Raw genomic sequence first — 27,928 nt, 5'->3', positions numbered from 1 at the left:
ATAAAACTGCGATCAATACTGCCATAAATCAGAAGTTATATCTGGTTTTTTATTAAAATCCATTACTTTTGTAACCTCTCCGTCCCGCCCCCCGTTAAAGGCCTATTCGAGGCGCAACACAATGAACTACGGCCGAAAACGCTTGTCGGCAGTTTAGGCCTCTCATGAATAGCAAAACTTCCCAGTTTTTTTTTCCCTCCGGGAAAAAGTGTCGCGCGCAGGGAACTGCCAAGGAATGGGTTTTTGCTTTGTTGTTTTAATTATCGTATCGTTGGCTGGAAGGACCAATGGGGAAGCAGGAGTTATCTCGGCGCAAGGGGGCGCTCGATTTATCTTTTGTAATTAAAAAAAAAAAGTCCTGAAACGGAGATCTGTACGCTTGCTAGCCACGGCCGCAAAAATATTGATCCGAGAGCACGAGAATTAACATTGCGTTCGGTAATTACACTCATTGGTTGTTTGAAATTCTGTAAAGAACAAATCAATACGCAGTGTATGGAGATATTTTGTTGTTACAGTGTAATTACCGGTATAGTTCGTAATTGCATTGCAAATATCAGCATTGTCGTTCACTTTGATCTGCAGTGGTCGGGAAAGGCTTCTGATGAGCTCGTCAGACTCTGGAGGCAATTTCTATTTTCCACATTCGCACATTTATTGCTCCGTAATCAGTGTGGATTCGTTTACCTTTGGTGATCTATTTCAGATGCTTGAAACCATGTGTATATGATAGCAGTCTTCAAACTTATTCTGTATGGCAAGAAGGTGAAGAGTTTTCAGAAACAGCAGGCTAGATAGTAGTTAGCGCATGCGTACACACATACACACCACAAGTGCCAATCTCTGTGGCGCAATGGTTAGCACAGCGCCAGAGTTCCCGGGTCCGAATCAAATCAACACACACACACACACACGTACATATCATAGATATGACATCACGTTTAATAACAATTTTAAAGTAAATATTTCACACGTGGTTAGGGATGATATCGAGTCGACACGAGACTTGACGGTCTTTCGGTTGTAAATGCGTGCCTCGTTCTCGGTCTCGTCTCGTCTCGATTTATAAACATCCATCTCGTTCTCGCCTCGACCTCAAGGTGCAAGTCTCGGTTTTCTCTCGAAACAACATAAAATCATGCTCTCTGCTACAGGTCAAGTAATTTTTCTTATCTTTCCCTTGTAAATTTACTTGTAATATGTATGATTCGTATGTGACTTTCAATTTCAAATGTGTATGTTTCGTTGATGTACAATGGTCGATAATGCTTTTGTTTTTTAATATAATATGTTGCATGACACTTATGTATTTGGCGACGCCAGGGGTTGCGGGTTAGAATCCCGGTCTGGTCATGGGTGTTTATTGTCAGTGTCCCTTCATCAATTTCATAATATCATCACTCATCCACTTCGCGATTATCTTAAAGTGACAGAAAAGCGAAGTCAAATAAACCAAATCACTCAACGTATGCTTACATATTTGGTAACATTGATGTTGCTATGGTAGAAAATTACAGTTACCGTTATGGACGATAAATTGAATATACTAATACTTGGTTTGCTGCATTTTCCTTTCTACATTGTACATTCCCATGTAATTTAGTAATGTAATTAACCCACAGAAGACCATCCTCGCATTCGCGTATTCCTGGAATGTTCAACCTGGAGAAAGAACAGTGTGCAAAAGCAGTTCACATATGAAGTATTGTCGATCATAGCGCACATATCACAAAACGTTCACAGCGTTTAGAGATCGTAAGCAACTTTTCTTGATAACATTTTTGTGTTTGATGTCTCGTTTTGACGTTACGGACGGACCTTCGAATAGCAACAATATTTTCATTCTGAATGCAACGCGCAGCACAGGTTCACATTGTCACCAAAGGACAATATTTGACTTCAAGTAATCCGGTAGATATTTTAGAAGAGACCGAGGCTTTTCTTGTCTAGGTACAAGTACTAGCTACATGTGGCTGCGACAACGCTTGACACCAATTTTCAAGTGACCATATTGGCACTTCGTAGTTAAATTGCCTTATATCATTTGTAAGCCAACAAATACGGCAATAGACATTTTGTTTATTTACTAGTATATATTTAACATTTGCATATATGTAACCTTACAGCATTAAAACTGATCTCAAAAGAACAGAACAACAAAATAAAGTTGCACTATAGACCAAAGTAAGCAATTTATACCTTGAAGATCATATTACACGAGTTGAGAATACATTCTTTGTCTGAAGTAGAGACTTTGATGATTTTCAACTAAACGGTTACTTCAAAATTTCACACTTTTTAACTTTTATTTCGAACCTTTTTGATATAAACAAACCTTCTAATAGATGAGTACTAAAACAGCTTTTGGCCGCCATTTTACATTTTTTTTAACAGATTTCACCGTATTTCACCGTATTACTCGCCTTATAATCGAGGGGTCCCGGGTTCGATTCCCGGTGGAGGCACATAGTGGTTCGGATTCCACTTTAAACCGTAGATCCAGACCCGATTAGCCTTACTGTGCATAAAGTGGACTTAAAATACCAAATCAATCAATCAATCAAATTCACCGTATTACGAATGAATAAGTATTCAAAGTAGCGCCCTTTATTTGAGATCAGGCATGTTCATTAAAGCGATTATCAAAACTTCTGTAGAGTATTTTGATTTTGGCATGGATTCGTTTTGGGCAATTTCCTGAATGCAGTATTAGTCAATGTCTGAACTTTTGGACATGACGACTGAAAAATATGAAATGACGGTTTGAACTGTGCACATACATCAGACATTTCGTTTCTTAAAAAAATACTACATCTACGAATCAGTATAATTGAAAAAAATCCATGTTCTGTGGCAGATCATCGCACAAAGTTTTAAAATATATCGAAGATTATGTGGCAACAGAAAAATAGCAACACGTGTTTCTTACGGCTCCATCTTGAAGAGTGAACTAGGGATGGGGTACCTTTTTGATGGCATGGAAAGAACCAGCCACACCACGGTATCTAAATGTATGGTGGTGCCTTGTGAAAGGGCCCGTATAGTGTAGGAAAGTGCATGGAATCATATCCCTGTAAAAGGATTAAAAAAATCATTGATCGGAATATGGTATGTTGAGACCACAAATTCGAAGCGGTGGGATGTGGGTAAATTTCACGGGTCTATCCTCCGTGTGTGGAAAGTATCCATATAAATCACCTAGTCAACGGGCGGATCTTCCTCCTAAAACGACATGAAAGCTCAGTTGCGTCGGTAGTAGATAGTAATGCATTTATGAATTGGTCTTGGATGGCTTTAAAATGATGAAATGTAAAAAATATTACTCAGTTTGTGTGCAATGTATTTTTCATTTTTACTTTCATTATGACCCCCGTTTGCAAATTACCAAATACAAAGAAATACGAAGAGATCTTTTTATTGGAACTTTTCAATGCACACAATTTAGCAGTGCAATATGTGTATGAAATGAAAGATGTGAAGGCGACTTTAGACGCGAAACGCAGGTTTTAATTTCATTTATGAAGTATTGTATTCAAGGCTATCTCAAACTGAAGATTGACTTTTGTTATAATACACGATCACAATTTATTGGTAAATTAATGATTTTGATTTCATTTTCAACGGTTCAGTATTTTAAAATATGGTTCGTGTAAATTAACATAGTATTATTGTATACTGGATTAATCCGCCATTGGTGCATGATGTTCATCGTACCGTCCCTTCCGTCGAGAAGAGGTAATTTTAACTCGACTTCGAATCGGACACAGCCGTCTCACACATCGTCATTTTCTGCAAGGGCTGGACTTTCTGCTGTGCCCTGCCTGTAACGTTGTTTTAAGAGTTCGGCACATTCGAGAAGAAGGTGCCGATTTAAATTTCCTCAGTCAGAGTTGTAGCCTTCCCAACGATTTATCATCCATGTTGGGAGAAGATGACAGTGTTTTAGCAAATGTTTTTATTTTTTGGAAAGAACGGACCTTTTACGTTGTTTCTGAAGAAGTTTACAGACTGCCCTTACTTTTTAAAAAAAGTATTGTGCTTGTCCTGTGCAAGTCCTTTTACAACTTGCATTTTTAACCTTTCTGAAGGGGCTGTTTTAACTTTAAGGGTTTTTGATAAGGGTATATTTCCTCTTATACTTAGACGGGTACACAATGGCCATACGTGCCGAATCAGCCCAAAATTTTAACTCAATCATTCAATAGAATGTAATGTGTACTGCAGTGCTAATGTTGTTGTTCAGTCTTGTTGAATTTTCTTGTTTGGTCTTTTGTTTCAATTTTCTGAAGCTCTCATTGGGTAAAACAAAGAGAATAAACATGGTGATGTACATTTGCTTGGTAATACTTGTGTATTTCAGTCTACAATATATTTCTTCTGAGATTTTCACAACACTCAAACAAAACATTATAAAGACACAAATATGCACACCTCTGAGAGTATTTCAATAAATTTAACAAATTGTCACATAAACCGAAGTGTGGAATCAAAGGTCAACTTTTAATAATATTAATAAAAAAAACAGGATGACTTTTTGAAATACTTGGAACAGGCACATCATTACATCTATATTCAACTTACTGTCTGTTCCAAGAAGTATCATAACTTTAAAATGCGAAACCCATTGTAATATACATGCCAAGTTTTCTAAAAAAAGAGTGTTGTTTTTTAAAATTAAAATAAAATATCCTCTAAACCTTGGAAAAATTTGTTTTGAGGATGGCCACGTGAAGTTACAGGAGGCAGTCGCCCAGCGCACTCCCCTAACGACGTCCCTGTTTATGTGTAAGACACCCAAAACGTGCAAAATTATTTCAAAAAATGCAGACAGATCTTTAATAGGTACGTAAACAAATATACGATCCCCGATGGCGCAGTGGTAACGTCGTGGGTGCGATTCCCAATGGCCCATGGTGATTCGGATCCCACTTTAAACTGTAGGTCCAGTCCCGATTAGCCTATTTGTACTAAAGTGAACTAAAAAAAACGAACATGCAGTAGCGAGTTGTGCACAATATTTTACGTGGATTTCTATTTTCTCCAACGTTCTTTCGAGTTTATTTCCCTCGGTGCTAAGTGTGTTAAAGCTACGTACAAAGAGTACAGTGATCTCTTGCTCCAATTCGGCATTGGCCTTCTCTCGACCTGCGTCAAATTGAACGAGATAATGCACTTTCAGAGGATTTTTTTTTCCAAATCCAATTCACGACGTAAACTTTACCGAAACTAATGATACATTGGGAAGTGACGCTTAAACTCTGTGTATACAATTATTGGTTTTTGCCTCTACCCTTGTGAGAGGCAGGAACAAAAACGTGGCTGGGAAATTCCAAAATCAGTCTGCCCCTCACCGCACTCTCTCCCGCCCCTTGGCCGGGGTGGAGAGCGTGTTTGTTGTTCAGGTGTAGAAGAGTGTGTATTTGGTAATATGTTGATGGAGGGTGGGGACCTTTAACTTTGAGCGCCTCCCTCATTCCAGGGATCAAAGGGCTTTGGATTTCGCCCGGAAAGGGTCTGGAGAGAGAGAGAGAAGAGGGGTCCTGCTCCCCCACGGGCGATCCCCCCTTCCCCAACATCCATCGGAGGGAGAAAGTTAACAACGTGAAGTAGGGGATGGGGCGATTTTTTTTCCAAAAAAAGCGAAAGCCTTGTGTTCCGCTCTGAAAGTGGAATTTTGGTTTCCCTAAAAATCGCCCTTTTTGTGGAAAAAAAAAGTCCATGTCCTGAAGAGTTGTCTCCCTCATAATTTGATTTCTCATCGGTTTCGGGCTAATATGTTGAAAGCTGGAAGATGCACCAATGGAATTTCTCTGTTTCCTTGTTCGTATATTAGGCTCTGTTGTGGCTCGATAGAAGTTTGAAGGAATGAAGTATCTGCCTCCATTTGTTTGCCGTTGTCCCAGGATAATCTCATTTATCTTCGGAGACCATCGTAGAAGACGTCGAAGAGATGATCATGGGTCACCGTCACGTGGGGCGTTGTGGTCGAACAAATCAGTCGCCCCACTTTGAAATGAACATCATGCGTTTAATTTTTTTAAAAGCAAAGAACTTGTTATTTTCATTTTCAATAACGGAAATTAAATCCAGTTAATTAACATTCAAGTAGAATAACCAAAGGAAAAAATGAATTAGCTCCTAACATTGAGTGCAAAATGCAGGAACCAGATCAGAACTCATATTTCAATATTCTACAATCACTTAATCCAAAGCATAAACTTTTTCATGATTTTTCAAAATTTCAAAAATGTGATTTTCATGTGAGAAGTCATACAACATAAGCTTTTAAGGCTTTTTCTTGAATGATGTGCGTAAAGGTTAATAACAAAAGACAATAGCTACTGTACATTAATTGCATGAAATGTGAAAAAAAAATAACAGTTGTGCTGGATACATATCTGGAATATTGAGTCAAAGTATTTCCAAGAATATAATAATAATAATAATGATTTGTCAATAAATAAGAGTATATTAATAATAATTTATGAGAATAGCTGTTGGCATCATTATGAATATTTCTACTTTTTAATTTCATATCAATGATCGCGCCACTCTTAGAAATTTTCTCGAGACACACCTGAGAACATTGGTAGATAGTGGGCGACATGAATAAACTTGAGCACCTAGTAATTTCTCAAGATTGTGGAGCACTTACTTAGAGTTGGAAAAAAACAGTTTTTTTGGCATTTTACCAATTACAGCTAACCTATTTCACTTGAAGTTACTGTTATGAGTTTACAGGTTTGTAGTGACATATTTTACAACTAGCTAAAAGAAATTGACATGATGTAGCAGACAAGAGACAGATATTGGCCAATCCCAGGAGACACATATTGCATAATGGTTCAGGAATCTTACCGAGGGGGGGGGGGGGGCTTGCAGGCCCACCACCTCTATTTTTTAGATTTTTCAACTGTTTCAAAATAAAATCACATTGTTTCCTAGGGTGTTCCCAATATTTATTTATTACTTTTGTTCATAAAAACAAATATAATGTAATTAGGAGGCAAAATGCACTTGGTGCGCATATCAGGCGCCATCTTTGAATGTGTCTCATTCGAGAAACTCATGCCAGTGGCAAACTAAAAAGCATGAATAAAAATATTATGGATTTTGTGAGTTCTAGTGAATATATGTGAAACACTCATGCAATAATTGGTTATTAGTTTTTTATTAATGATAGTAATTTTTGTATTATAATTAAAAAATAACGGCACATATATAACCAGGAAAGGAAGCAGTGATTCAATAATAAAATGTTTTCTTGAATTTTAGTGATAATAAAAAAAGTGTGGACCTATGCATGTACGTTTCTCATATGGCACTGGTAAGCTAGGGTTAGAACTAAACATGTAGTCCTGATGAGCACATCCGACCATGAAATGAACTTAAAACAAGCTTTTACTTGTTTGAGTCTCAATAAATTTTCGTGAAATAGTTTCTAATTATAATTTAATTTAATATAATGCATATTATGTAATAATAAGAACCTCTCTTTATAACTTAAATTAATATAAATGTTTATAAAAAAATATGAAACAAATGTTAATATCAAAATATTCGATGTTTCGGTAGAATTAAAAATCTTTACTGTTCACAACACTCTGCAGAAGCATACGTATTACGTGAATTTGTGTATATATCCTGTTTAACAGAGCTTTTTGATGGAAGCGACAAATGGCTTGCTTGCAGACTGAAGGGGCCTATGTCACTTATCACTTGAATGTGACACCCCCCTTTAACAAGATTGTTAACTACTTCATCAGAGATTAAGATCTAATTTAGCCTGTAAATCACAAGAGAACAAATTGCAAGTACTGTTGATGGAAAAAAGCCGGCTTTTTGATAGAAGGTTCCTCTTATAATCATGAATGACCCCTGGAGTGGAATAAAATAATGTTGTTGCCTTGTAATAATTAGAGGTCTGAGGTTGAATTCTCTGTGGAGGCAGAGTGCTTCGGAGCTCATTTCAAACTATGGGTCCAGTCCACATATCTTTAATAGATTATTTTTCGCCATTTGCGCCATCTTATTTGCTTCTACTTCAGTTTTAGTGACAGTGTTTTTCAACCGCCGAGTCGCAAACGGTCCGTTGCACCCAGGGGTTGACGACTATTTTTTTTAAATCTAATTTTATATTTGACAGCAAGTCTATACATAATTTAACTATGATTATGGCATACTTGGTATATTAATATTAATTAAGGTTGCATATTAATTTTCATATAAACTTTAAAGATCAGAAATGTATTTATGAGTGAAATTGTTGGGATCAGGGCATCGACATGTAAGAAATAAATTTACTCGGCTGTGGTGTCACAAAGGTTGAGAACCACTGCAACAAGCAGCCAAAATACATCACTAGTTGCTCCGTGACCAGGTTTAGATGCCATTTAACCAAATTATACATGTTGTACTGGAAAGCCAGAACACAAATATATATTTTACTGAACGCAAAATTTAGTGTAAAGAGATTTGATACTAGTTTTTCGAAAGGTAGAGCAGTATTTCCTTTTTTGCTTCATGTACATGTTCGTATAACAAAACTCAAACATTGAAAATCATATCATACTATTAGGTTCTATTAAAAACACATACAAAACTACTCTAGTTATGTGAATCTGTTTATATTACATAGATATATTTAATAAGCCTGCCGAAATATGAAGATAACACTCGGAAAGAACCGCCCATTCAAAAAAGCCAGCTTTCTTGAAAACACTGTTTATGTCTAGCTACGAATTTCATATTGTAAATTGTATTATATATTTAGAAATGAGTGTCTATTTTACAGTAGGGAGATAATCGAAAACCATGGAACAGGAAAAATACCGGCAACTCCTGTATTTTCATTGATTTGAGACACTTTTGTGAAAAAAGACGAAAAATAAAAAACCTCCGGTTTTTTTTTTTACAAAAAAGCCGGGTTTTTCGATCTCTTCCAACTCTACACTTACTTCATTTCGAATGAATAGAGAGGCTGCGAATCTGCACACACACTGAGTACCTACTCAGCGATTGATTGATTTGTTGTTTTAAGTCCACTTTATGCACAGGTAGGCTAATCGGGACTAGACCTACAGTTTAAAGTGGGATACGAATCACTATGTGCCTCCACCGGGACCCCTTGATTACAAGGCGACGACGTTATCACTACGCCATCGGGATATACTCAGCGAGTACTTACCCCAGTGGTGTGCAAGTGCTCAGTTTATGATCTCTGGAAGATCTCCAACTTGGTGGTGATCGTTGGTTTCAGTTGTATGGTTGAATTTTGTCGCGGTAGAGTTCGAAATCAAGAGCGAGGAGGAATAAAGGCCACACACGCATTGAAACAAGATCAGGCACATTTCCTTGAAGCACCTGCTCCATTGCATTTGGGTTGAAATGTAATGTCGAGTACGAATGATTTTGGACACTTGTGGTTATGTGATTTCGGTTCCTTCCATCGAACTGGTGTTGTCGACGTTAGCAAAACTACTAGATTCAAGAGCTTCATATTCTGCACCTTTGAGGAAGAGTTCAGATTTAAATTCGCTTTCTTCGATATCTGAAGCCGGTGTAGAAGATTTGGAAGTAAAATCTAACTGAGAAGTTTCCGGTAGCATGCACATTTTTGCCTCTTCTGGTTGCAGAAGAATTTGGTTTGCAGGTGCGAAGGAATCCAGTGCGGAAGGATAAAAATTTACTCTTCCAGCTAATCTGGAAAGTGCAAGAAAATTGTACGTAGCCTGTTGTTGCCAAAACATACAGGAAATACGTTAAATAGAAAAAAAAAATGTAATATTTCTAGATGACCCATCGTAAAACTCTTACACATCGCGAATGGCAGTATCCTTATTGTAAACTCGATTTCAGCTCTCGTAGGCGAGTGGTTGACTTAGCATTCTGCTAAGCAAGGCATTCCAAGTTCGAATCCTAGGAAGGCATGGACGTGTCATTGTGTTTCTCTATGATCTATTTCAAAAGTCCATTATTCATCCTCATCGCCGCGGTTAATGCAGTTAACGGAAAGTAATGTAAAATAACCACAATAGTAAAACTTGCATGATTCTAAAGGCTGTATGAGAAATTAACTGTCTCCACATAATAAATGTACAGTTTTTACTTTAGAGCGAAAATACATTATTATTTTCGGGAAATACTACGAAGCCATATTTACAATTGCAGATGCTATTGCATATGAATCCACCTTTGTAATAGCATTTCGAATGCATTGTAACTTTCTAATTTATTACTTTTGGAATCAAGTAATTAGCAAACGCTAATTCGCAGCAAAACTAATCAAATTCTGCTGCTTATAACTAGATTGATTGATTTAATTTATTTCACTTCGCATTTCTTAAAGCTGAGATGGATGAACATAATCAAAAACACACATGAACAACACAAGTTCTGCAGAGGGTTGTCCTGGCTGCAGGTCCAGGCGCCAGACTCTCGTTAGCCTGCAAAATGCAGTTCGGGGTGTACTACATGGTTGACGTTTGGGTGTCTTCAGAAGAGGTCACCCCTTACTCTTGTATCTAGAAAAGGGATATAATTACAACTTATTGTAAATACCTGTAAGAAGGTTCGAAGAGAACACTGTTTTCTAAATTGTGCATTTCCTTGATGGTGAAAGACCCTATAATATTCTAGCAATATATTCTGACGAGTAAGGCCCGCTTAAGACGAAAGCATTTCCTTAGAATTTTTCTTAACATTTATGACATGACCAAAAAGCTACCGTGTAAAGTAAGAAATGTTATGGCATTTCAGAAGCCATGGCATATTTCATGGCATTTCTCAAGGATAGGATCCATCCTATTTTCGTAGCATTTTTCGTAGCATAACCAATCAGAAGCGACCTCATGGTCACGAGTGCAAATGTAATGGCGATCGCGTGAGATGTAAATAACGTATCACTTCATACTTTTAAAAGACAATAACTATTCAACCGAGAGGAATATCGCTTCGTATTAAATGGTTTTAGGTAGAGAAGAATGGCACTGATTAAATACATACTTTACAACGTTTACTGTACACGTATGGAAGAATGTTTTAGCTTTTTCAATTGTAAACACCGTGCACACAGCATTGACGGTGTAACTCGACGTGACTTTCGTGCTGTATGTACATTGTAACTGGAACAGTTAACCGAAATGTTCCATAAAATGCTTTCGTGTAAAGTACTATCTAGTATAAGATTTTTGGAAACATTTACATAACATTTGTGCTAGAAAAAATGTTAAAGGAATGCTTTCGTCTAAAGCCGGCTTAACTCAGTTTCCAATCAACATTTATAAATTCAATTTTGTAACCGAAAGATTACGAAAATAAATTCTCTGAATAATAAAGTGCGTCTAAAATATTATATTCTAGTTCTAACATTATGATATCTACTTCCTTATGCCTGCGATGAGTATATTAGCCATCTCTGGCAATTGACGTGTTGACTTTATTGAGTATCGAACCAACATGGACAGAACAACGCATCCGAATCTGTATCTGCGAGTCGGTTACAATGATTATGATCCGTGTCTCGAAAGCTGGAGCTATTAATGTCTGCTTCAGGCTCACTGATTAATGAACTCGCCCGGTGCATTGTGGGATGGAATTCGAAACATTACGTGGGCATTCGGGGAATCCAATTAGCGATTGCTTCATTGGGTGATCACATCTGCAGCAAATGGACTTCACGGATTGGTTATTTCCTTTCTTCATCGCGGTTAGCTACAAAACTCCCAAACAAAGCAGGTAGAAGAGCACGAATGCAAAATAGGAGAATGGCATTCAGAATTTTTTGATTTTGCTGTGATAATGATAATTCAATATAGCATGGACTTTAACGATATCGTGGATTTCTGTCTTTACAATACAAGTGCGATACCAAATTTTGGAACTTTGATACATTTTTCACTTTTTAATGACATTGTGTTGTGTTTTTTTCCACTCATTGTCACTGATATGGTTATTATCTTTTAGATATTTGTGCTTATTAATTTAATATTTCATGTTTTAAAGAAAAACAAAATTATTCATATGAGAATACATAGAAATGTTGTAGGTACACACATTAGAAAAATGATTACGATGTGGTTCTAAAATTACGATGTGTAAATATAAGGCTTTTGTAAGTGACACTGTTCATTTGAGATATACACGTATAATTTGATTTGAATTAGGCTAGTTCACGTCATTTTTCTGCCACTTTTGGCTAATCACAACGATGGGGATGAGTGGTGATGAGATGGATGAGTGGACAATGACATACATAGTGTAAAGTAAGTTTCACAGAAGGTAATCCTGGCTGTGGCCATTCGCCAAAGCATCGCCAGCCTGCAAAAAATGCAGCCAAGGGTGTATCGTGTGGAAGAGAGATCGATATGTGAGTGCATTCAGAGAAAATCTTCCCTTGCAACCCTCATTTGAGATGTTCACACAAATTGGGCTGTAGGTGTGTGCACATTATTACTATGTTGTTGATTTTAACTACATATTTTCTTCTGAAAATTGTGAAATATTAATGAACTGTTCCTTCCTGTAATTAAGGATAAAGCTGTAGCCTGTTCAATGGCCGAGCGCGTTAAATGGTCGACTTTCGATCTTGTCACGGAAGTTCTCAGATTCAATTCCCGGCATGGGTGTCCTTTTTGAGTTTCCCTTCATGAGTTTCATGTAATCATCATTCATTCTTATCGTCGCGATTAGCTAAATAACACACAAAACTGTAACTGTCCACAACGACAACTATAATATTGCAACTTTTTTGTGTAGGACTATGAACATATGGTGGGCATTCAAATGCAATTGAACTGAATGCACAGTTTTAAAAAATATTATTTGTACATACGTACAGTGAACAAGTTGTTTTACTTCGCATATGCTTAAAGAAAGACTGGCATTGCTATTGGTCTGATTAATAACATACGTTCATCTTCCACTGTCATCGTTGCAGTTAACATAGAGAGAAAATTCTGCGTGAAATATTCAGATTAATAAAAGTATTATCCGTACCAGTTAACTGTAGACCAGGCGAACGAGAACAAGTCTTTGCGCAAGTAGTGACGCGAGACTGTTCCACCAATGAACAGTGAGAGAAACGGGATTGTGTAATGGGCGACGGGAGTTCTCCCGATTTCCTTCTTCGCCATGCAGCGTTGCAAAATTGTGAAGAGGACAATTCCGAACGCACATGGCAAACGGGCCGTATTTTTGTCGCTAGGTCCGTACCATTGGTTTAAGAATTTCTTAGGGAAATATTAGGGATAAAACTGCAAGAGAAAATCTTGACAAGCCGTGCATTTAGCGTACGGACTAAGGTGTGGACCGTACGTCCGTACATGTACGGTCAGGACCGTACGGTTTGCAACGCTGCGTTTTCACCACTCGATTTTCCTCCTCCTCCTCCTCTGCTGCTATGCGCGGCCCTGCTCCACAGTTAGCTGGGACAGGGTATAACAAATATTCAAATGTCTCAAAATGAATTATGTGGACGTAATCATGTCATTTTATCATGAAATTTAAATTACCTTCTAATGTCGGTTACATAATTTATCTGCAAAGTATTATTTGATGCAGGTACTAAAGTGATATTAACATATTTGTGTCTAGTATGAAAATAATATTCCTTTTCATTCATGAAATAAAATGGACTTTTCTCTCTTTACAGGTAAGTTTTCATTGTTCTGCTACTCTCTTCTTCTGGGCTTCGGATGTTCTTTCTTGCAATCAGAATAGTAAAGGTAAGCATAGTTATAACATACACACACACCCAAACAAATGACATTTTGTCATTTTCTTACTTTTCGTTTCTGTTGCGGTTAAGGTGTACATACTTCTTGTGGCTATTTGAGTTTTCCGGTGTTTTTTGTTCCAGTGGATCAACAAATTATCTGAAACTACGTACACACAAAATACTGCCTCCGGATGTTTAATGTTTCAAATCATCAACATAAATAAGTCTTAATAGACGCCAAGGCTGATTTTCCAGATATTTGCGCCGAGTGTGTTTTCAACGGGAAATTTGAAATTCTTCATGCTTCTAAATGAAATTTTATATTTCCGGGACTAAGAACGTTATAAGTACAAATGATACCTCGTTTTGTTCAGTATACTGTTTGCTATAATTATGGTGGAAAAAATAAATTTTCCTTAATCAGTTAGAAGAAGAAGGAAAAAGGGAAAGTAACTATTTTTTTACACGAAATTTGAAATTCATCGGACCCCCACGCAGGCTACGCCAGGACGTGAATCTCCAAAATGTACCCGCATAATACCTGGTATGTTTGCCATTGATGTGAAATAATGTACGAACTTATTGCTAATACTTGCGGAGAACTTTTTTTTTCAATGAACTAACGCCGAGCGTGTTTTCAGCGGGAAATTTGAAATTCTGCATGCCGTGCTTCTAAATAAAATTTTATATTCCCTGCCCAAATAGTAACAACGAAAATAAACTTTCCTAATTGTTAATTACATACCTCTAGACTCATGCAGAACTCAAAACATGTATCTCCGATCATTATTATTACAGTATGTTAAAAATGTAACATATTACGAGAAAGAGCTGCTTGTGACACCCGTGTTACGGCCCGTCCTTTAAGGGTTTTAAGTATATCCAGTGTACTACCAGTACATACAAAGTATTGAAATAGAGCTACTTAAAGTTTGATTATAAGGAATGATTTTACAGAGCTCCATATAAAAATGCAGTTAATATGTTCATAGCAGAACTCACACGCACATACACACAATATAATGTCGTGACATTCAAACTATGGAACGGTAGATGAAACGACTCTCCCTTAAAGAGCGAAGAATTAGTTAAAGTCTTAGGGAGATTTCACATCGAAGTGACAAGCGCCAAGTGCCACATGTCGCTTGTGATCAACTGTAACCTTTCACGCTGTTGCGGTGTGCCACTGTATAAACCCTGTCTTCGATTAGTGTGCCTTCAAACGACATGGGACATATGTCGTTTGCCATTTTGGTGTTAAATTTATCTTTAAATTGGATTTAGTAATCAGATTTACTATCTCGTTGTGAATTATAATTATAAAATGTAGAAAATGTAGAGCAACTTCATTAGATTTGCATGTTAAATTAAAACGTTGCCTGTATGCATATTAGAAAACTCGACAATGAGAAGCTCCATTCTGGAGGTGGTTAGGATATACCGTGCGTCCATTTCGATCTGCAGCCGAGAGATCGGGAGAAGCGTGGCAGGCGGAGATGCCGACATTTGCGGCCTGAAATGCCCGCTTATTTTTATGGACATATGCAGACATTTATATAAATATTACAAAACGAGCACTAACCTGTGTTATAAGAGTATGGTTTTAATTTTAGTAGCTTAGTGACTGTATGTGCCGATGACACGCCCACCTCTTGTGAAACACGGCGTAGAGGTTTGTTTGGAGAACGTTCTAACGCTGCACCAATATCATCGAGTTTTGCTTCGGTTAGAATCCGTCGCTTTTGCTTAGGTGTTTTAAAATTTAACGATACAGTTTCTCGTAATTTAAGGACAAGATGTCCAACCGTATCTCTGTGTGGAGTTGAAACGCATGGGAATTTCTGTACAAATTACCTACACACGTCTCGACACGAGTTTGTTTTCACGTAGGTACGTGTCATACATAAAAAAATCTTTGTTCTAACGTGAATCTTGCGGCTGGCATTCCAATCGTCTCACTGACACGTCACACATACACACTACAATAACACAAACAAGTAACTGCAAGTAACCAAGAATAACACTCTTGCGCACAGTACGAAATTAACACGCTCTTGGTTTACATTGCTCGCCACTATATTTACAACTCTGTCTTCATCTAGTCGCGAAGGAACAAAAAACTCGATCTCTGAGATTTCGGATTGCAAGGAAGCTCACGAACACTATTGACTTTTAACGGTTTCTTCTACAGCGTAATCTTGATACAGTGTTGCACATTCAAAACCTCCAAACGATCCCCATTGGCACAAAACTCTTTCAAGGATATAAAGTTAAGCAGGACGTTACTGGTCAAAACTATGATTAAAATGTTTTATTATCTGTGGCTCTTAACATCGTTTCTAAAGCGTATTTTTTTTGTGTATATAAGAGCAGAACTTGGATGAATTACAGAAGAACTTTTGCGTGTTATAACACAGGTTAGTGATCGTTTTGCAATATTTATATAAATGTCTGCATATGTCTATAAAAATAAGCGGGCATTACAGGCCGCAAATGTCGGCATCTCCGTCAGCGCCGCCCGCCACCCTTCTCCCGATCTCTCGGCTGCAGATCGAAATGAACGCACGGTAGTAGCTACGTGAGTTAAATATAATTATTTATGGAGCAAAAATGTAGGTAGGTAAATGCAAAACTTTTTAGGAAGCACTGGCAGAAACCACTTCTTGTATACAAGGATTGTGGGAAGTTTGCAGTTCTATTCGATTAATTATCATGTGCGTTACGCGACCTTAAAACATATTTTACCAAATATTTTGAAGGCTACAATTCGTGGCAACTAGAACCAGACCTTAAGTCTGTGCTTGATCTTTTTGTAAACGCGAAAGTTGAGATATCAAGGCCGGACATTAAGTCTGTGCTTGATCTTTCTGTAAACCCGAAAGTTGAGATATCAATGCCAGACATTAAGTCTGTGCTTGATATTTCTGTAAACTCGAAGGTTGAGATATCAAGGCCAGATATTTAGTCTATTCTTGATCTTTCTGTAAACTCGAAGGTTGAAATATCAAGGCCAGGCATTAAGTCTGTGCTTGATCATTCTGTAAACTCAAAGGTTGAGATATCAAGGCCAGACATTAAGTCTGTGCTTGATCTTTCTGTAAACTCGAAGGTTGATATATCAAGGCCAGACATTAAGTCTGTGCTTGATCTTTCTGTAAACTCGAAGGTTGATATATCAAGGCCAGACATTAAGTCTGTGCTTGATCTTTCTGTAAACTCGAAGGTCGAGATATCAAGGCCAGATATTTAGTCTATTCTTGATCTTTCTGTAAACTCGAAGGTTGAAATATCAAGGCCAGGCATTAAGTCTGTGCTTGATCTTTCTGTAAACTCAAAGGTTGAGATATCAAGGCCAGACATTAAGTCTGTGCTTGATCTTTCTGTAAACTCGAAGGTTGATATATCAAGGCCAGACATTAAGTCTGTGCTTGATCTTTCTGTAAACTCGAAGGTCGAGATATCATGGCCAGACATTAAGTCTGTGCTTGATCTTTCTGTAAATTCGAAGGTTGAAATATTAAGGCCAGACATTAAGTCTGAGCTTGGTCCATCTGTAAAAGCGAAGGTTGAGATTTCAGGAGCAGACTTGAAGTCTCTGCTTGATACTTTTGTGAAAGCGAAGGTTGGTATGTAGAAAACAGGAATAGAAGACAGTGCTTCATCTTTCTGTAATATTAAATGTTGAGGTATTTAGAACAGACATGAAGACAACGGCTGAGCGATTCTAAAAGTGTAATGTAAATGTGATGTAGCCTTTTGAAGAACTGACATGAAATGATATAAAATGGACCTATGTATATATATTAAAATCGCGTTCACTCCAACAGGTTATGGAAAACAAAAATCTCGAGGAAAGAGGAACATGCATAAAATGAACGCAAACCTTCATTGAAGGGCATGGCTTCAGATGTTCATGCAGTCATAAACTCAGAATTTCCTGAAAGCATTCCGGCCATGCATGAAGAACAACAGGAGCACATACCCCTCGACTCGGAGAGGCCGCCCAAGTTATTTTTACTGGAAAGCATCCTTTTCTTCTGAGCGGCAAGTGCGTTCTAATAAACGCGCGGAAGCTCATCTGCAGAGCAAAAACGTAATATTTGATTCAAGCGTCAGAAAGCAAAACGGCACCTTTGCCCGAAGAAACAGCTATTTGCGCGCGGGGAAAAAAAGAGAGAGAGGTGAGTGGCTCAAAGTGAGAGCTGGAGGGGGAGGGGAGGAGGAGCGGAGGAGAGAGGGGGGAAGGGAAGAGAGATATGAAGTGCCGCATGCGACCGAATCCTTTAATCCCAGGATAGAGCGCTCTTGTATTTAGAACACTGGTCTTTGCGTAACCCGTGAAAGGGCCAGGAGATACAGCATTACGCTGCCGAGCGTAGTGTAGTTGAATTTCTGCGGAGGCCTTCTCTTCATGTTGGAGAAAGTCAAACAGCATCGGGGAAACTCACTGCAAAATAAAGGGAATATGGTGAAAGGTTTTTCGGTACGTAATCTTTACCTTCCTCCAAAAGCGAAATAAAATCAATCTCTGGATTAGTCACCAAAAGGAAATTTCTGATAGATGTTTGCAGACTGAATTCCCAGTATGTACTCACGCACTGTGTGGTTATTGGAAAACGATGTAAGAAAAATCAGGTTCTGTGTATGAGTTAATTAACCTACGACCATTCCGGAGTTGCGCGCGTGGTTCAGAGGACGTGTCTGATATAATGTTTGGTTTAATCGCAATCAAAGCTATGGCCTTTGAGTTGTGTCTCGAGCTTGGGAAGTTAAACTATGTCCGCCATCAAAGGCGTAACGAAGAGTGGAGCCAAAGGGGTTTGAATCCTAGAAATCCATGAACAAAAAATGTAGAATTTTGAAAAAAAACATTGGAGGTAGTTACATGCACTTATAGAAATGTTCCTTTATTGGAAACATACGAAAGTGATTACTAAGAGAGGGCCTCCCCGATGTCGCAGTGGTACCGTCGTCGCCTTGAAATCAAGGGGTCCCGGGTTCGATACCCGGTGGAGGCACATAGAGGTTCGGATTCACTTTAAACTGTATGTTCAGTCCCGATTAGCCTTACTGTGCATAAAGTGGACTTAAAACATCAATTGAATCAATGATTACTAAGATATCTCTCTGGAGGAAAAATATTCGATTCATTTAAGTGACACTTTTGTATGTGCTGACAGAAACTACTTTTTACTAATCTACGTGGTCTGTATTAACCAATGTTTAGATTTACCTCTGTGCTTGCTTTCAGTCGTAGAACACAATGGACATGAGTTAGACAAAGGTTTATGAAGAGTATCAATTTTCTGTGGGCATGATATACCAGGGATATGCCAGATGGGGACAAGGGGCGATACTTCCGATGATACTTACCTCAACTAACAGGAAAAGAAAAGATTGACAACGACCTTTAAACATCAGAATGTACTCAGATATTGTGTTTAAGTCACATGATAATGAACATAGAAGCAGTTGAGACAAACCCGTATTAAATATTATATAATATGGATAAATTCATGTAAACTAGACTGTGCTCCAAAAATATATTCTTTGTTCGCTACTGTCTGCCACATTGAACTAGGTCAAGTTTAATGGTAGGTGGGTGAAGCAGGCTTCGGTACATAAGAAAATGTCTTCAGAGTCCTTTGTCATATCTGTTAGGGTATTTTCTTTACTGATTGTAGATAATTTAAGATGAAATCTGCATTATGTGGATGTTTGGAAGCGCAAAAAATAAATTAAAAACTGTTCGCAATTGAAATTGGCCTTTTTCTCGAGCATATATGCACGTGTATCCCCTAACATTCTCTTGCTCACGTCATAGTTTTTTTTGTCTTGTTTCCTGTACTTAGGGATAACTAGATTGTATGACGTTGCTTTAACCGTATTACATTTCTTCATTTGTTTCCGTTTACCACTAAATCCTCATTACTTTGTAGCTATCGTAATTTGTATTGCTACAGATCTGTTTGATGTACTCCACCCTAGAACTATAAATATTCTTTCCCTTTTATTGTTACTTCAAACATTTGGTATTAGTTTGCGTCTCAGGATACGTGTCCTACAATTCTGCATCTTTTTTCCCCCGAACGATTTTCACGAGCCTTTCTTCATATGTTTGTGTCTCTAGACATCATTTGATCTTCAAACATTCTCTCGTAAGATATTGATCCTGTTTTATATATTTTTGATGCTTGAATACCAAGCAGTGATTTTCTGTTTTCTAGTGAATACATTTTCCCTCCTTCCTCCCCTACATAACGCTCAACTAACGCTGCTTATGTTTTACATGGAAATATTAGTTTAGTTTGATCCAGTCTCTTTGATTTACACCGAAGATTTCAGCCTTACTTATGCTTCAGAGCAAGTAATTCATATTATTGCATAATTTCTACCTATACGAATAGGAAACAAGAGTATATTCAGGAGTAACATATGTTTTCGTAACATAGCCGATCTTTTGGTTGAATTTTGTCGCAAAGAACAACCGGAATCTGTTGCGAGGGAAGCGAAAAGCTGTAAAGAGATTTAAAGAAGTCAAAATTACGTTAACGTTCGTTAGAGCTGACTTTTTATGGGAACAGCAAAGCAAAGCGTTGGTATCACGGATATTTTGAGCTAGAGATTAGAGATCCTCCCCCACACTGGGCGGGAAAAAAACGAGCAAAAGCGGACGCGGTTTCACGCAAGGCGCATCTTCCAGTGGATTAAATTCACACTCGTCGTTGTGTATCTCTCTTCTCACACTGTTTACGCTGCCGAGAAAGGGAGAGATAGATACACACACACACACGCACACACTTTCACATGCACGGAGAGCGAGCAAGAGAGAGAGGGAGAGAGAGAGAGACAGAGAGAGAAATGTAGACGGCAACGAAAAATAATAAAATAGTTTCTTTTTATATAGATTTCACACAGGGATGTCCCTGCAAGGGGTTACGTGTGTTTCATAACTCTACGGCGGTGGTAAGTGTTGGCATTGAAAATTTGCTATTAAAATCCACTTATCTCCGTAGGGTTATACAACACACATAACACATTGCAGAGAAGTGTGTATTTCATGATCTAGGTGTCCTATTTTTTCCCCCGGTGAATGTACACCGTTAGGAGTTATCGTAAAATTTACAATATTCTACCGTTAAATTTACAGTCTGCCTGTTAATTTACAAAAACGGTACGCCACCGTTTTTTTGCGCGAGTGCATACGCATTTTTGCCATCATCTCTCTGTGCTGTTCCTAGAATAAGAAATCAACAGGGCGTTGGTAACCGCTCTGATTCAGAGACACACACTCATACATGTTTTATTCTGGCGCATGGTACAGTGTTGAGATACACAAGAAAAATAAAGTTTTCAAATTAAAATCTGAATAATATATCTTCCATAATTGAGCTTTTGTACACCATGCATATATTTTTAAAAACGGAATTATTAAAACTGCATTAATACCATTAATTATGACGTAGCCCTTTGTACTTTCAAAACTGTCACATTGTTTGTTTTACGCTAGTTCGATGGCTGTTCTAAATCTATACTTCTGAATTCTAGATATCATTATCGACCCTCGATTATTCAATCGACATTATTCAATCTGATATCTCCAATCTCCACTCCTGAATGTGATATCCAAATGTCGATTCCTTAATTCGATATCCCAAATCTCCACTCCTGAATCTGATATGTTAAACTACACTCCTAAATCCAATATCTCAATATACACTCCTGAATTCGATATCTCAATCTACACTCCTAAATGTAATATCCCATGTCGACTATTGAATCCGATATCTTAATGTAGACACCTGAGTCCGATATCTCAATCTCTACTCCTGAATATGATATTCGAAGGTTGACATCCCAATCCCCACTCTTGAATCCGTTATCCCATTGACGATCCCTGAATCCGATATCGAAATCTACACTCCTGAATCCGATATCCCAAAATCGGTTCCCGAATTCGATATCTAAACGACTCCTCAGTGTGATTGTTATGCGACACTCGAATCTTGGATCTATTAGGTTTCAGAAATCTGAAGATTCAAACATTCAAATCTGCCCATACTTACTCCACACTTCAAATGCTTATTCTCGCATAGATTGTATTCGTCAGAGCCTTGCTACCATGTACGTAGTGAAAAGAGGACAAGCAACAGTGCTCAATAAGTATCAATGCTTATCAGGAAGATGAGCCCGTAGGTGTGTACCGAGTAACTCCCGGCAGTCCGGAGAGCATTACAATTACGAGGCGTGCGAAGGCTGATTTATGCCGAGAGGGCGCCGTTGCTGCTTAAGTAAACTCATAAATCATGCCCACAGGCATGGAAGATGAACGCCACGGATTGCGATTTCGGCAGCGAAAATTTCACTTTCAACGACTCCAGTCCCCCGGAGTTCATAACCGACCTCGAAACAATCGAAAAGCTGTTATCCATTTTGGACCCTTTGCGGTGCATTGTCCGTCAGTTCTCCCGTCGTCAGGTTGGTTAGCGAAACGTGTAACTAAGCTAACAGTCCTCCTATTTCCTGTGAGGGTCGTAAGGTACAATGTGGAAAACTAAAAGTTTAATGATTTAAGTTCTTTTAAATGTTGATTTCTGTTTATGAAGTAGTTGAAGCACATCTACTTTCTGCAACCTGAGAGACATATCGTCTATGCTGTGGATTTATTGTACGTCGCATTTATGCCATTTGTGACTAATCCCAACGGGTCAGCACGAGGAATGATTAGATGAAATGAATGAAGGGACGTTCACAAGGAATACCCATATCCAGGACGGGATTCGAACCTGGGAACTTCGGTGGCGAAATCGACCGAAAGTCGACCATTTCAAGTCCGCGTGGAGTCTCATGTTTATGGTTGTGTGTGTGTGTTTGTGGTGGGTGTGGTGGTATTTTGCAAGACGAACGTTGCAAATCGAAAGAATCCTGACGAAACTACTGTATACATACTCCTTCAGGTTCGTCTAATGAGAGACACATCCAGTTGCTAACAGTCACTAAAACTAATTGCTAAGAGTTCTAAACCTGGCCCACCTTAACTAAACACATATGCATTATAAGAACTGAGCTCAATTGTAGGTTAGGAGGACCAGGCTTAGAGCTGTTAGCAGTTTTAATGATTATTAGCAACTGCATGTATCCCGCACCAGACGTGTCGCCAGAACAACCGAGAAAGAGATTAAGCGTGAAAGTGAAATTTTCGCTGTTAATTCGTTTCGCGCTTAATCCTTTCGCTCTTATTCCGTTCGCGCTTAGTCGGTTTTGCGCTAATTCCTTTTGCGCTTACTCCAGTACTGAATTATGGTTTCTCGATTAATCCGTTCCGCGATTGTTCCTCTTGCGGTTATTCCGGTGTTCAAAGTTGGTTTCGCGATCAATGCGTTTCGCTGGAATTCCTATAGCGCTTACTCCATTTCACACTAATTCTTTCGCGTTTATTCTGTTCGCGCTTGTTACGTTTCGCGGTTATTCCACCAGCCCAACCAGACCCCTTGTCAGATACGTTCGAAACCGCGACCGCCTTACCAACTGTTCTACCGAGCAGATTTAAACTATTCGAATGCCTCGTTCCAGAGAGAGGTTCCGCTCGATGTACAGCTCGGTTGCATACGACGCGCTCAGCCAAATCGCCGCGCTGCAATTGCACAATTAATTCGGTCGTCGATTAATCACGGGAGACATGGAATGCCCTGCTCCCCCCCCCCTTCCTGAGCCTCTGTCCGCCGGAACAGCTTGGGACGGACGGCGGCGTCCGGGATATGAGGCGACGCTGGATGGACAAACTTTTCCTCCCGTCAGCTGACGGGTTTAATGCGAAAAAATCTTAGCCGAGCCAAGTTTTGTGGACATCACCGCCAGGCGGTGTCAGCTGCCTCATAACAGCTTGTTTTGGAACTTGGGATCTCTTTTGTTACGAGTTGGCGTCATCGGGTTCTTCCCGGCAGCGTCTGCCCACACATGTGGCAACCACCTTGTGTCTTGAACTCGGATTTTGCCCCATAATGCCTATTTTGTACCCGTGCACAGATTAGGTGAGTCTTAGGGTACAGTATGTGGCTAATATAACGGTAGGCAAATTGCCCAGCGTTATTTTCGTTATTTTGGTCATTGTACTTCATGTGTTGCTTTCAAAGAAAAGAATTCTCATTGTGGGCGTTTATATTTCAATTCACGACCCTCACATCACAGGAAACAGCATGAGCGAACTTGGTGATGAACAATTCGCTTAGTACTACTTTTGCTGTTGGCTGTAGAACTCTAATTACATGCATTACGAGGATACGTGATATTATGACTGCAGACTACCGCTTGGAATACTTGCTGATATATGTACGATATAACGCTTCTATTATTGGAGAACGATAGAACATTGAATTAAACGTGAACAGATTCTTTCGGGCTATCGACCATGTGAGTTCTGGTAAAGTTTCCGACCTTTCGAGAGCTTACGTCAATCTCATCTTCAGGGTAAAAGTGAAGAAACCAATGAATATGTTTAAAGGAATATATTCTGGTAATCAGATTCTTGATACAGAGTGTAGTGATTCCTGATGCTTCTATTTTGCGCTCTTTTACTGTACTCAATCCCAGGAATCTGTGGAGCAAGGCTGCGCATAGTGGTAGAGAAAGAGAGAAAGCGAATCAGTACACGCTGCTGCAAGTAGCTGGCAGCTGCAGTCGCTTTTTCCCCTCCGCACAATCCCGTTCCATCTCACGTGTTCATTGGTCGAGCCCTCTCGAGCTACTACTTGCGCAGCTTTCGCTCGCTCGCTCCAGAGATTTCCGGGACAGAGTATAGCAAACAACGATAATGTCGCCTTGTAATCAAGGGTCTGGGGTTTGAGTCCCTGTTTTCACAGTGGCTATGATCCCATTTTAAATCATAAGTCCAGTCACGATTAGCCTATCTGAGCATAAAGTGGACTTACCAGATAATAAAAAGAAACCACTGTATCGGATAATTTGCCAGATTCCGCAGGAATTACCATTATCCAAACAGATTCTTCTCCGAGAGGGAAGATTGCCACGAAAACACCGGTTCACTGTTTTCCCTCAAAACCGAAACGCTCTGTGATTCAAATTTCACCTTGGCCTCCTCTACCTTTTAATTGTTGCCAGCGGCTGGGGGAAGGGGGTGTGGCTGGTGGGCGGTGCCGCCGGTGGTGTTGGGCGGGGTAGGGAATCTCGCTGAAGTCGGTTTCCGGTGTGTGCAATTAGAACAGCGGAGGAACTCAAATCGCGAGTGACACTTAGAGGGCCGGGTAAATGATCGGCCTCACGGAAGACTCCCGAAAACAAAGGAAGCGAGAGATCCGATCTGAAAAGTATATGGGCCAATCTGAGTGCATTCTCCGAATCTCACTCGTATCAAAGGTTTTTTTTTCCAGGTGCTGTGTTGCTTAAACAGATGCTACTAATGCATATATGTACAAGGGCAGATCAAATGATAAGGTATTTTATAGTGGGATAAGCAACAACATTGCTTAATTTCTCTGTTAATATGCACAGTAGTTGAACTCTGTCAAACAGAAAAGGGCTTCTACTTTACCAGAGGTGCCTAAACTGTTTCTACATACAGGTCCCAATAACTACTTGAGTAATTAGTCGCTGGTCATATTACGTGAAACAGAATGCCTGTAAACAAAGTTAGAGTATTAAAGGGGGGCACATAAATTGACATGGTGGGCCTAATCTGTCCCCCGGACCTTATTAGCTTAGGTGGCCCGTTCCGTAACAATGTAACTATTTAGTGCAATTGCCGAGTGTGGAACATCAGTTGACAATGTAGCAGCCATGTTTGATTGATTGATTGATTTAGTTTATTTTACTTCGCGTTTTGTGCCTCTTGGCTAATTTGCGAAGATGGGGATGAGTGATGAAATGATGAAATTGATGAATGGACATTCACAAACAACCAAGCCCGACAGGGATTCGAACCCGGGACCCTTGGCGTCGCAGCGCGATGTGCTAACCACTCGGCTGATATGATCCATATTTTTATGTGACGTCATCAGTAGAAAATATGTCACTAATGTATTTATTTTTGTAAAAGAAAGCGTAATTTCTTTGTTATTATATGTAATAACGCACCTGGTTTGTAATGCATATCTTTTTTTTAATGTTTATTGTATTTTATGCTTTGTTATGAGTAGTTTAATGTATATTCATGTTTGCAAGAGTGCACTATACGAATTTGTATTTCTAAAGATGTATAGATGTCAGTTTTGTTGATAGTATCCTTTTGTAGATAGTGAATGATTCATCTGTACTTTAATCTGTGTTCTCGAAAATAGTATAAAAGCGAGGATATCACGTAAGAAATATCACACTTTCGCCACGGATCGTTAAGCTTTTTAACTTAAAAAGAACTCCTCGGTGTTGTGCATACATCCTGGTATGGTAGTTCGGGGCGCAAGCTAGGCCTATGTGAACATAGGTACGCCGATAGCCATGCATTGATGATATGCACAATACTGCAACCATTCTACGTTAAATAATAAAGCTAGCCTAAAGATTAATTTGGAAATAAAAGGCTAAAGAGCAAATATTGGCTCAGTTATCATTGCATATCTCTTGGTGTGGTAGTTCGGGGCGCAAGCTAGGTCTATGCAATCATAGGCTTGCCGATAGCCACGTATTGAGTTTATGCGTTTTAGTTGAGTGAATTCATCGACAAAGCGAAATCCTCGCTTTCATCTCAAGTATATTTGCATTATAATTGCAATGAATAAAGAATAAAACCTTTCAGTTTATATATACTGCAATAATGTGATTTTATTTCTCTGTGCTGTGAATATTGTCTTTGCCTAACACTACCCCTGTACCTGAGAGGAGTCTGTGTACTTCACCGAGTCTCATCGTTCACCGCTGAGTATTATTAAGTTAATATTAATAGTAAAATAATACGACGCGTCTAAATAATTGTGCAGTAGAACGTGTCACGGCCACAGGGTCGGGCGACAGCCATGTTGCTTCCCAACTTCAAGTCAAGCTACTAGCTGCAAGAAAGAGTAGGGGTTAAACGAACTGCTACCTCACTTCAAATTACAAAGTTAACTATACAGTCACAGCATTAAAAATGGGACACCTAGAACATGAAATACTAGATTCCCTGCAAGGTGTTATGAGTGTTGCCTCTCTCTACGGCGGTGGTAGAAGTTGCCATTGAAAATTTGCTATTAAAATCGACCTATCGGCTGGGCAGAATTGCGCTGGTGCCACATATGGGAAAAGCAAAGCGAGAGCGGGACAAAAGTTGCTGGTTCCCGCGCCCTGTGTGGCGACGTCAACAGAGCTGCGTTGCCTAGATCAAGCGTCAGACCGACCTCTCTCGGGGTCACTTTCGAGTCCCATTCGATACAGAGCTGGTGATCTTGTGAATTGAAAGTTCGGTACAGGCCACACAAATGGAGTCTCATATGTACACTTTGGAATGCTCTTAAACCTCCGAACACACGGGGTTGTGCTCTGACGTGGCAACAGCGCGAACTTCTGCCAGCCGCCTAATTCCATGGCCGTGCGTTTAGTTATCCCATTTTTATTGTCGGGGATAGTACATTGAAAAAATGATATTTTCATCAACTTCCAGTTAGCTCCTGAGTCAAATAATAAAGTACACAATTTTGCAAATACATTGTACTCAGAATAACATATAGGCCTATATACATTACATTTCAAACTTGTGCGCTACAATACCGCTACTACACTGTTAATAATTATCACAACTGTGCTTTGACCCTTCGCCCTTCGCCTTCAACGTAGCTAGCGGTCATCCAAGAATTTGCGAATTTTTCACCGATTATAAGTGGCTACTCCCTAAGGCGCACGAGTGCTCCGAGAGCTTCAATTTGCACCTCCTCTTCTGGAGGGTTTCCCCCAGGACTAAACAAATCAATGGTCTCACCTCGTACCCACGCACCTCAGGTTTCTCAACTTACAAATGCCGCTATGATTTATTTCGGGGGTTCCCTTTCCCCCTTTACAATATTTGGAAACGAACCGACGTCACCCTGAAAGGAGGAACCGGGGGGAAGCGCCCGACCGTCTCCCGCGCGGAATGCCGATTCGCTCGCTCATTTCCAGCAGCTACGTTAATTAACTCCCTTCAGACCATGTACACATGTCAATAATTCATGTCACGAGTTCGCTTTGACTCGTATTTGTGTTGCTCCGGCGAAGTCGCAAAATGCTCCTGACTCGTTGGAAATTGGC

General features: G+C 39.2%; 1 protein-coding gene across 5 annotated transcripts in view; it reads left to right on the top strand.

Moving 5' to 3' along the window:
* Positions 1 to 27,928, top strand: part of LOC146002935 (lachesin-like) — a 638,337-nt gene that overhangs the window by 160,210 nt on the left and 450,199 nt on the right. The window contains exon 1 of one of the 5 annotated variants that reach the window (XM_083141108.1): positions 13,696 to 13,724. The exons of the other annotated variants lie outside the window; for them this stretch is intronic. The gene's annotated coding sequence lies outside the window, so the exon portion shown is untranslated. Of the gene's footprint in view, positions 1 to 13,695; positions 13,725 to 27,928 lie in introns of those variants that run through there. 5 annotated transcript variants of the gene reach the window in all.

Source organism: Lepisma saccharinum, chromosome 1 (assembly GCF_977018435.1).
Source record: "Lepisma saccharinum chromosome 1, izLepSacc3.1, whole genome shotgun sequence".
Classification (NCBI taxonomy): Eukaryota; Metazoa; Arthropoda; class Insecta; order Zygentoma; family Lepismatidae; genus Lepisma; species Lepisma saccharinum.
Note: the sequence above shows the minus strand (reverse complement) of the source record. Positions and strands in the feature narration are given on the sequence as shown.